The sequence below is a fragment of the Saccostrea cucullata genome, unplaced genomic scaffold (genome assembly GCF_032062105.1).
Source record: "Saccostrea cucullata isolate Sc308-1 unplaced genomic scaffold, CSIRO_AGI_Scuc_v1 ctg3382, whole genome shotgun sequence".
Lineage (NCBI taxonomy): Eukaryota > Metazoa > Mollusca > Bivalvia > Ostreida > Ostreidae > Saccostrea > Saccostrea cuccullata.
The window spans coordinates 40,411-49,830 of record NW_026932932.1 but is presented as its reverse complement, the minus strand read 5'-3'; the positions used below and the strand labels follow the sequence as shown (position 1 = coordinate 49,830).

General features: G+C 31.5%; 1 long non-coding RNA gene across 1 annotated transcript; it reads left to right on the top strand.

The window, feature by feature from the left end:
• The first annotated feature begins 1,101 nt into the window (after positions 1-1,101).
• LOC134236558 (uncharacterized) lies at positions 1,102-1,695 on the top strand. The gene is made up of 2 exons (XR_009985638.1): positions 1,102-1,146; positions 1,433-1,695. It is a non-coding gene; the product is annotated as an uncharacterized LOC134236558 (long non-coding RNA).
• The last annotated feature ends 7,725 nt before the right edge of the window (positions 1,696-9,420 follow it).

Here is a 9,420-nt window from a genome sequence, read left to right as displayed (position 1 = left end):
GATACCAATTACTTTGACACATTGACTTTAACCTTGGAGTTTGTCTTACTTTTAAAATACAACCTTGACCTTAATTTTTGAAGGGTTAGGACTAGGGCTATCATTCTTTAAATATTTAATCCTAGGAAAAATAAAAACCTTTCATTTGATATCAAGAACCTTGACCTTTTTACCTTGACTTTGGAGTTTGACCCATTTTTACCCCAAAAATCCAAACTTTTACTTTGGTTTACCGACTTAAATGGTAGAAACTATTAATTTCTTATTTCAAATATCAATTCTTTTTGGCAAGTCCTTGCATTTGAAACCAACAATTGTGTCCTCTTGACCTTGGAGATTTTCGTAACTACGAAATAACTTTAACCTTGGTCATAACTTTTGAACGGTAAGGGCTAGGTATTTCATAGCTGCAGATTTGTAGCGTTATAGTTTTATGTATTTGTCTTTGACCAGAACGCTACAGATCCCGTAATGCAAAAAAGGTGCAATTTAAGGCGCGGTTTGTGCGCACTTTTGGGGGAAATTATTTGTTAGATTGCTGAAAATTCAATTCAAGTGAGTTTATTGCCTCTAGAGACACCTGTATATGGTTGGGCGGTGGATAAAATATACATATTGGCTACAAAATATTTCTGGAATTAGGGAGTGAAAGGTAGCTGAATGACCAAAGTCTCCCCAAAAGTGCTCAAAAAAATAATGCGCCGTAAATTGTTTTTTGCTTAACGGTATCTGTAGAGTTATGGTTAAAAGACAAATACCTAAAACCATAACGCTACAGATTTATTTCATACTTCTCATAATTATATAATCCTTGTGAGAAGACCTTTCATTGGATATCAACAACTTTGACCCTCTGACCTTGGAGTTTGATTTACTTTTTACAAACTTTAGCCTTGACCATAACTTTTTGTATACCGGTATTACAATAGTGGGCTTGCTATAAAATTTGATTGCAATAGTATATTCAAAATTTGATAATATTTAAATTTCATCCAGAAACAGATGTCAAGCTATCAAATTATAGAATATTAGTAGTCGACAATCATAAATCCAAATAGTGTAGGACGTATACCTGCTGCATTTTTGTATAAATACTCGTTCAGGAAACAGGGGTCTTATTTCCATCGGAAGCTGAAAAAGAGCAAAGTAAGTCAAGGTTCCCGTACATATTTTTTAAAAAGAACAAATTTAATTTGTCTTAATTTTTATAGATCTATTTGTAATGTTAAGCATGTAAAAAATTTAATCGATATTGTGACATACAAAATATCAGTTTACTTAACAAACATACTTAACCAAAAAAAAAATTAAACAATAGAAAAGTGAAAAAAATATTTCACCCAACAATATGTATCTTTATAATTTACCTGTAAAATTATTAGATATATATTAAAGTTTTTAATATGCTATTTTCTTTTTTGACTTTTAATAGAAAACGATTGCAAGATGAAAGTATTGCTTTTACTCTCACTTCTGTGTATTGCTGCTCACATCTGTAATGGTCAGAAAAAAATGTTACAATGTCAAAAACGCATTGGAAAGTATTATCTCAGTTGTATGGAAGGATGTTTTCCCGGTGCCAAAGGCTGGCATGTCTTCAGCTACAACCCCATCGACTTTTCTTGCAAGAAGCTTTGCCTCGTAGGATATAAAAGCCTTCTTAGTAAATGTTTAAAAGCTAAATAAATGCAAAAACTATGAATTATCATTTTTCGACAAGCTATGTTTTCAGGCATGGAAAAAAAGAAATAAAATTATCTTCAATGTCTATATAGCCTTTATTTTCTTTCAAAAGGAATATGGGTACTCAAATCATTTTGATTTCACTCATAAAGAAGATATTTAGAATTTTGATATCAATAGGTAAGGCAATTGAATTTTTTTTCTTTTATCTGTTTAGCGTCCAATTAAAAAAAGATCTGAAAAAACACACAAACTATAAGGAATACGAGACCAATCAATAAAAGAATAATTGCAGACTTTCTATGGTGGAGTATTTTTGCCGTTACATACAATATAACGTATTTTAACATGCAACATAATTATGAAGACAGGCACCGTTTTTACGTCAAGATAATTATATTGCCATGTAAGGTATCAATCTTATTAGATAATATAATATAAATATGGGTAAATTCACTTACTTACGCTTGTATTTGACATCGTAGATGCAAAATGCCACATAATTATTTAGACATGTGACTTATTTATGTCAATATGAGAGTTATTTATGTCAAGATGCAAGATAATTACATGTAAGGGGTGTTAAGAAAGTTTGTTCCAGGATAAAACATTTTCAAAGATTTCATAGTAAACTAAAGAGATGCATTTTTAGGTCTGACAAAACACATGAGTGTGCTTTAGATTTAAAGCAATTCATTTCTTGCAGGAGAATTTAGGATTTTTCTTCCATATGAAAATATATATAACATCTTTAAAGCATCCGAATGATAGAAATGATGGTCATTTTGATTGAAAATAAAAGAAAATCTATTTTTGTTTCTTAATAGCTTATATTGCATCAGACAAGCTGATGAGCGTAGGTATAAGAACGATAGACTTGATAATTTTTGCGTAGTATTTAAAAGGATGTTTTGACCTCTGTACATAATATATGTTACAAATATGCGTCATCCCTAATTTTTTTGAAAAGACATCTATTTTAATACCTGCCCTCCCCTAATTGATTCAACAAAGGACAGTTAAAACCTTATCAATAGCAAAAATGGACTCTGTAAACATGAAATATCTTAAATTTTAAATGATATGATATGAACTCGATTAAAAAAAAGGCAAAATACCATGACGTTGGAGGTTGTCACGGAGCTGCGAGTAACAATAAAATTTTGCAGAAAATTTCTTTAACAAAATAAAAAAAAATCTGTGTAAATCCGGAAATGTATAAAAAAAAAAAAACAAATAAGCCAATGTATTTGTATAAAATGGAAAATACAATTTTCGAATTTAATCAGACGAAGGACTGTCTGCTAAGAAACAGTTTATAGTTAAAAATCTTGTCATTAAACGTGATGTTCACTGTTACAGAACTAACTGAGTTCCGCGGTAGGCCTAAAGTAATTTGAAAACATTGACAATCTAGTTCAAACTATTTGCACAAATGTTAGCAAATTAGGTATCAAATGTATGGAAACATTTTTTATGAATGAAAAAGATGCTACAAAGTGTATATGAAATTAAAAAGGAAACCGAATTTTGAGAAACTTTCTCGACGTTGTTTTTGATGCTACAATGTTGGTTAACCGTGCTCCGTGGTAACAAAACATGTTATAATACTTTCATGTTAAATACTAAAATCTGATTGGTTTAGACGCAGTTAACAATCTGTTCTATTACCCTCAGCCTTAGCAACACACGTGACAACGGGTAACACAACGGTAATGCCACATGCATGAAAATTATGCGCGTAAGGTTCACCGTAGAATTCTCAAAACGTCTGTTGCGCGTTTGAAAGAAATGGAATAAACTTGACGTCAAAAAAAGCTTTAGTCCGATGTAGCTTACTTGAAAACAACGAAATAACGAAACTTTTGATGATAAAGGACTCGAAGAGTATCAAATAAACAATAAAGAGGTCAGTAAATCTTTTTCGAAGTAGCGGTGAGTTTGAAAGCTTTCTAAACGTGAACGAAAAGGCGATCGGCGATTTGAATTGCTGACATAGTAAATCAAGAAGACATTCAGTATGATAAAATATATGTTGCCTGTTTTAGAGGGTAACAGTCGAAATTGACACTCCTCGGAAAACCATTGTCAACCTCCGCTGACGCGTCGGTTGACAATATTTTTTCTTGGGGTGTCAATATCAACTGTTACTCTCCAACACAGGCACCATTTACATATTGTGTTAAAAATTTGCTAACATGAGTTCACTTCAATCAAATTGAATGAAACTTCACACCTCGACAAAATAAATGTTTTAATTTCCGAAAATGCGTGGTCTATAATCTTTTAACACTAACATGACTATAAGGAACATTGTCTACGTATTTTTTGAATGACCCTGGTACATTAATATATATTTAAAAAAATTACACCATTTTTTTATGTATCAAAGTAAAAGTTTAAAACTAATAGAAGCATGACCCTTGTCGCAGTGAGGATTGTGTAAACAAAAAAGTCTATATCAATTGTAAAGACGAATAATTACCCCCATCGAATAATGACCGGGACTCATTTTTCGACAGCGAAAAATGACCTTCGATCAATATTCTACGGCGAAAAATGACCCCCGGTCATTATTCGACGTCGAAAAATGACTCTTTTGCCCGTAGAAAAAGTGTCACCACCCTAAAAATTAGCAGAACCCATGTGAAGAAAAATGACCCCCGTAGAAAAAAGACTCCCCGTGGATTAAAGCTGAAATTTTTAGGGGAAAAAAAATTAAATAAAGAAGCAAATTGGCCAAAATGCTCACCTGAGCTAATTGGGAATAAAGTGATGATATGTTGATCTCATAACATTATACAATTATTGCTATATTTTAAGGTCAATGCGATGATTCAGAATCTAAAGGTGTAAAAGATTTATCCAGCCTTAAGGGTTAGGTAAACGTTGTTTTTCGATGAGGGATTCCCGAGAGGGACGTTAAACAACATACAATCAATCAATCAATCGATGAGGGAAATCATCGTACTGACCGAAAAAATCAGCAGTATTATATATTATTATCACCTCCGCTTGAAAAGCGGGAGGATATATAGTGATCGGGATGTCCGTCCGTCTGTTACGCTTTGGGGCTATCCATCTCTTATCCGCAACTCCTCATATATATAAAAAGATGTGTTTGTGAAACAGCTATGCCCCTGTATGGCAACAAAGCGAAGATTAAACTTTTCTTAAATGCAATTTAAATAAATTGGTACCCAAATATGTTCTTCTCACAATAAATACAATTGCAAAATAGGAAAGCCCTAGCGTGACCAATTGTTCAAAAGTCATGGCTAAGGATAAGTTTTTGAAAGGTAGGTCAAACTCAAAGGTCAAAGGGTCAAAGTTGATGGTTTCTTAAGAAAGGTTTAATGTAACAAGGATCATTAAATATGTGAAGTATGAAAACCCTAGCCCTTACCGCTCAAACATTATGACCAAGATTAAAGTTTTTTTCATAAGTACGGAAATCTCCAAGGTCAAGTTCAAAAGGTCAAATTTTTTAGTATCCAATGCAAGGTCATTCCAAAAAATACATATATATAAAATACATATGAAAGTACTAGTATCTACCGTTTAAATGTTATGGCCAAAGTAAAAATTTGGCATTTTTCAAATCGGACAAACTCCAAGGTAAAGGTCAAAAGGTCAAATTTAGTGGTACTCGAAGTAAGGTCTTGTCACAAGGAATACACCTATTAAATATGAAAGCCATTGCTCCAATAAATGAAAAGTTATGGTCAAGGTTAAAGTTTTTGCGGACAAACAGACCGCCAAATAGACAGACAGACATACAAACAGACGGACACGATAATACTATATACCCCCGAATCTTCAATTTTGGGGGCATAAAAAGAAATGGTCTTCAGTTTTATTTTTCATATTATGATGCAGTATAAAGACGTTACAAAAATGAAAATGTTTGTTCTGATTTTCATTTTAAATTCTCTGAAAAATATACTCAAAACTGAGTAAAAGGGTGGAGTAATTTTAACAAGAATTAAGAAATGTAATGAATACTGTGTGCTAAATCAAAAGGTTATGTCTACATGTAAAGTTTTTTCGTACTTCACTTGAGAACAATTGTTGGCTTTGTTTAAATTCCTGCGAGAGTTTTAGGATCAAAGGATACAGATATGCTTTATCAAGACATACTATTTTGATATTTGTATTCTCATATGTCGTTTTCATAGACATATTAATGTTTTTTATTGTCTGCTTAAAAGCAATAGACACAATAATCATATAATTGTTAATATTTGGTTTTGATATGTGTCTCTGATGAGACCAATTCGATTGTGTTTATAATTACCCAACTGTAAGCATTTGTTTGTTATTAATGTATTTTCAAGTACATTTTTGGACACAATGTGTAAAATAATTATGAAAGTTCTCATGGCGTGAAAATGATTGACTGCTATTTCTGTAGTTGTTTTAAAATTTGTTTCCGTCTAATAGCTTGCACTATATTAATATATACGCAGTGTCTGTCTTAAGATTTAGCTCCTTAGGATCTATAACACATACTAATGATGTTAATTTATAAAATAATATTTTGAATACACCAGTAGTTCATTTAATATCAACCCCTAAAATCATGAAGAAAAACTTGAAGAAAAAAATTAAACTTTAAAAAACTAAATTCATTAAAAAATACTTTAATTTAATAAGTAAAAGGTTTTATTTACTATAGTAAAATCTTTGACACAATAGTATTCCATAGCTATTAACTAGTGTTAACTATAATATGTCTTTAGAGTATGCCTCAAATCGCTAATATTCAGTGAACATGCATTTATAATTAAATTTATCAATATAACCAATTCAACATTAATATATATTTACATAAAGCTAATACATGTAATATCATTTAATGTAGTTGTTTGTAGCTTTAGTTATTTGCTCATGACAACAAATACAAAGCTCCAAGCAGAATAAAGCTTTCGAAACAGGCATTCTGTTTATTAAATTTGTCTTTATAAATTACAAAAAGAAATCTTTTACCAACATTTTTTTGTACATTTTTAATAGGTAAAATCATCAATTAATAGCATGGAAGTATAAATGACATTAGCATGGATCACACTGTGAATGAAATGCAGATTTTAAAGATTGGAAAAAATTCTGTTATTTCACTACATCCGAAATCCACTAAAGTGATCATATGATCAATGCACAAAGAATAGGAGAAAGAGGAGAGATAACCCCCTATCCATTTTTTTCAGAACATGTTTTTAAACATTTTAGTTTGAAAATGAATTTCATTTAATCACCCAATATTTTTTTCAGAACAGTATAGTAGAAACGTCTTTCCTACTTGAGTGAAAAAGATGCACATTACATTCAGGAACATGGAATCAGAGGTGGGGCGGTGTGTTATCCCCTTTCCAAATTCTTGAATGTAAATTTTTAATTTCTCACTTGAAAATGTTCATTGCAAGTCTGGTTGTTCTACTGAGGTGGTAAGGGGTATAAAAAGAATATGTATTTGCACAAAGATTTCAAATAACTTTTACCATATAGTGATAGTCTGTATGTATAAGATGGAACGTATAAAAAGTATACAGCATCAAAGCGTCCTGTCATCCATTTCTATTTTTTCTCACTCGTCCGAATGAAACGTTATTAATTTGAACATATTACTTATTTACGATATTAATTCGTCTGCTCCAAATTTTTACTTTTTCCCAACAAAAACTTTTTTTCTAAAACAACGTAACAATGGAGTCAGTAAAGAAAAAAAAAATATATTTATAAATTTCATCTCCAGCGTACGTTTTTCCAAATTTGAAACATATGATTTTTTTTCTCCTTAAAATTTGTCAAATCATGTGATTGTAGTAGTAAATTAGATTTCATTTCTTTTTTGAATGCATTTTTAATACTGAAGTCAGTTATTTTTAAATTCGATTATTTAATTTTATTTCTTGTTTTCCATATGACCCATTTATAAATACATATTAAAGTGTTAACAATTGTTCTTTGGGTTCGTTCAAGTATCCTTATGTTATTGTTTGTTGGTCAATTTGTGAAGGATAATTTAGTTGTAGCTCATTTTCAATTATATCTTCTAGTAACTTGAGTGTTGCTTTCACTTCTGTGCCATAGAAAAAGAGGTGTTGTTGATTTTCTTTATGATTTTTACATAAGTTGTATAAACAATTGGATGGTCAGATTTTACATAATTTATCCTCAGTATACAATGTATTATGCACGCATTTCCATTGGAATTCTTGAATTTTATTTTTTATTGAATTGCTTTCATGTCTTTAATTTGAGTGTTTTCTTTCAATCGATCTAATACTTCTTTGTGTGTTAAATCCTTGTATAACCTTGTAGAAACTGTATAGACAGATTTTTCTGCATTTTCTGAATGCTGAGTAGTGTTCAGCGGGTTAACTTGAGCTACGGTCTGTTGTTCAAAATGTTTAAAATCAATCTTCATTGATACCCACAGATTGTTGTAAAACTAGGTGTGCAAATAAACCACATTTGTGACACACATATACTCAGCAACATATATTTTGCAACTTAATATACAGCACCCTCGAATAGGAAATATAGGCAATAAAGATGAAAATATTCGGAGTGATCAGAAAAGACTACCGACATTGCAAGTGCCGTAACTCTTTTTTCGCAGTCTTGTTTCACGTCATTTTTCGTACGTTCTATATGGTCGATACAATGACCTTGTTAGCAAATACAATTTTTCATTGAGTCAAATGCTGACTGATGTTTTTCATACTTATTGTAAGTAAATTATTTTAACACTGAATTGAGGACGATTTTTTCCGTTATTTCCCGATCATGACAAGGAGCACACGACAAGTGTGACCAGTTGGCAGGAAAAGCTTACTCCTCCATGACACCTGATCCCACTTCTGATGCATTGGAGGTCCGTGTTTGCTCTACCCCTATTTTGTATATTGTGTGATGGACTTTTGATCTTGAATACTGTTTCTTACATGTATCTTCATATGTTTCATTTGTGTTTTATACCAAAGGCCGTGAAATTCACAATTTTAAAATGCACCATTGCTTATCTTAACTATACACTAAGCTTGCTTACTTTAGTTACTATATACCTAGAGGTAGATCATAGTAACAAGGAGAAAATGCAATTCCACTTCATAGCTAGTTGTACAACCCACCCCACAGGAACCACTGACCCTGGGGTACATTTTTCAAAATTTTGGAAATATCATCATGAACTTTATTTTATCATATATGGTTGACTAATATCAAAGAGCAGATCTCAAATCATTAATTTATTTTCAGACAATGTAACCACAACCCCACCAATACCAAAAGTATCCCTGATCCAGGAGCTTTGAAATGAACCGTTTTGGAAGGGGTATTTTTCATTATCATTAATATGTACTTAGAATATTGGCAAAATACCCAGGAGGGAAGGAGATTTTCAAAGGATTCATGCATTTTCACTTAATAATCATTAAGACCCCGTCCCAACAACAAAACACCTGGTCCAAGGGACATGAAATTCACAATCTAGAAGAAGCATCATTTATCATCATAACCTTGAACATAGATCACTGTTTTAATACTCAGGAGCATAGGAGATTTTGACAGAATTGATGTATTTTCACTATAATCAACAGAGCCCCGTCTTAACACCAGTATTAATAAATAATATTAAAGAATTGTTTATCTTTAAAAATAGTAAAAAAGCTGATATTGGAAAGAAAATTCTTATATTTATTTACTGTTTGACGGTTCTCTCTTCAAACTAAT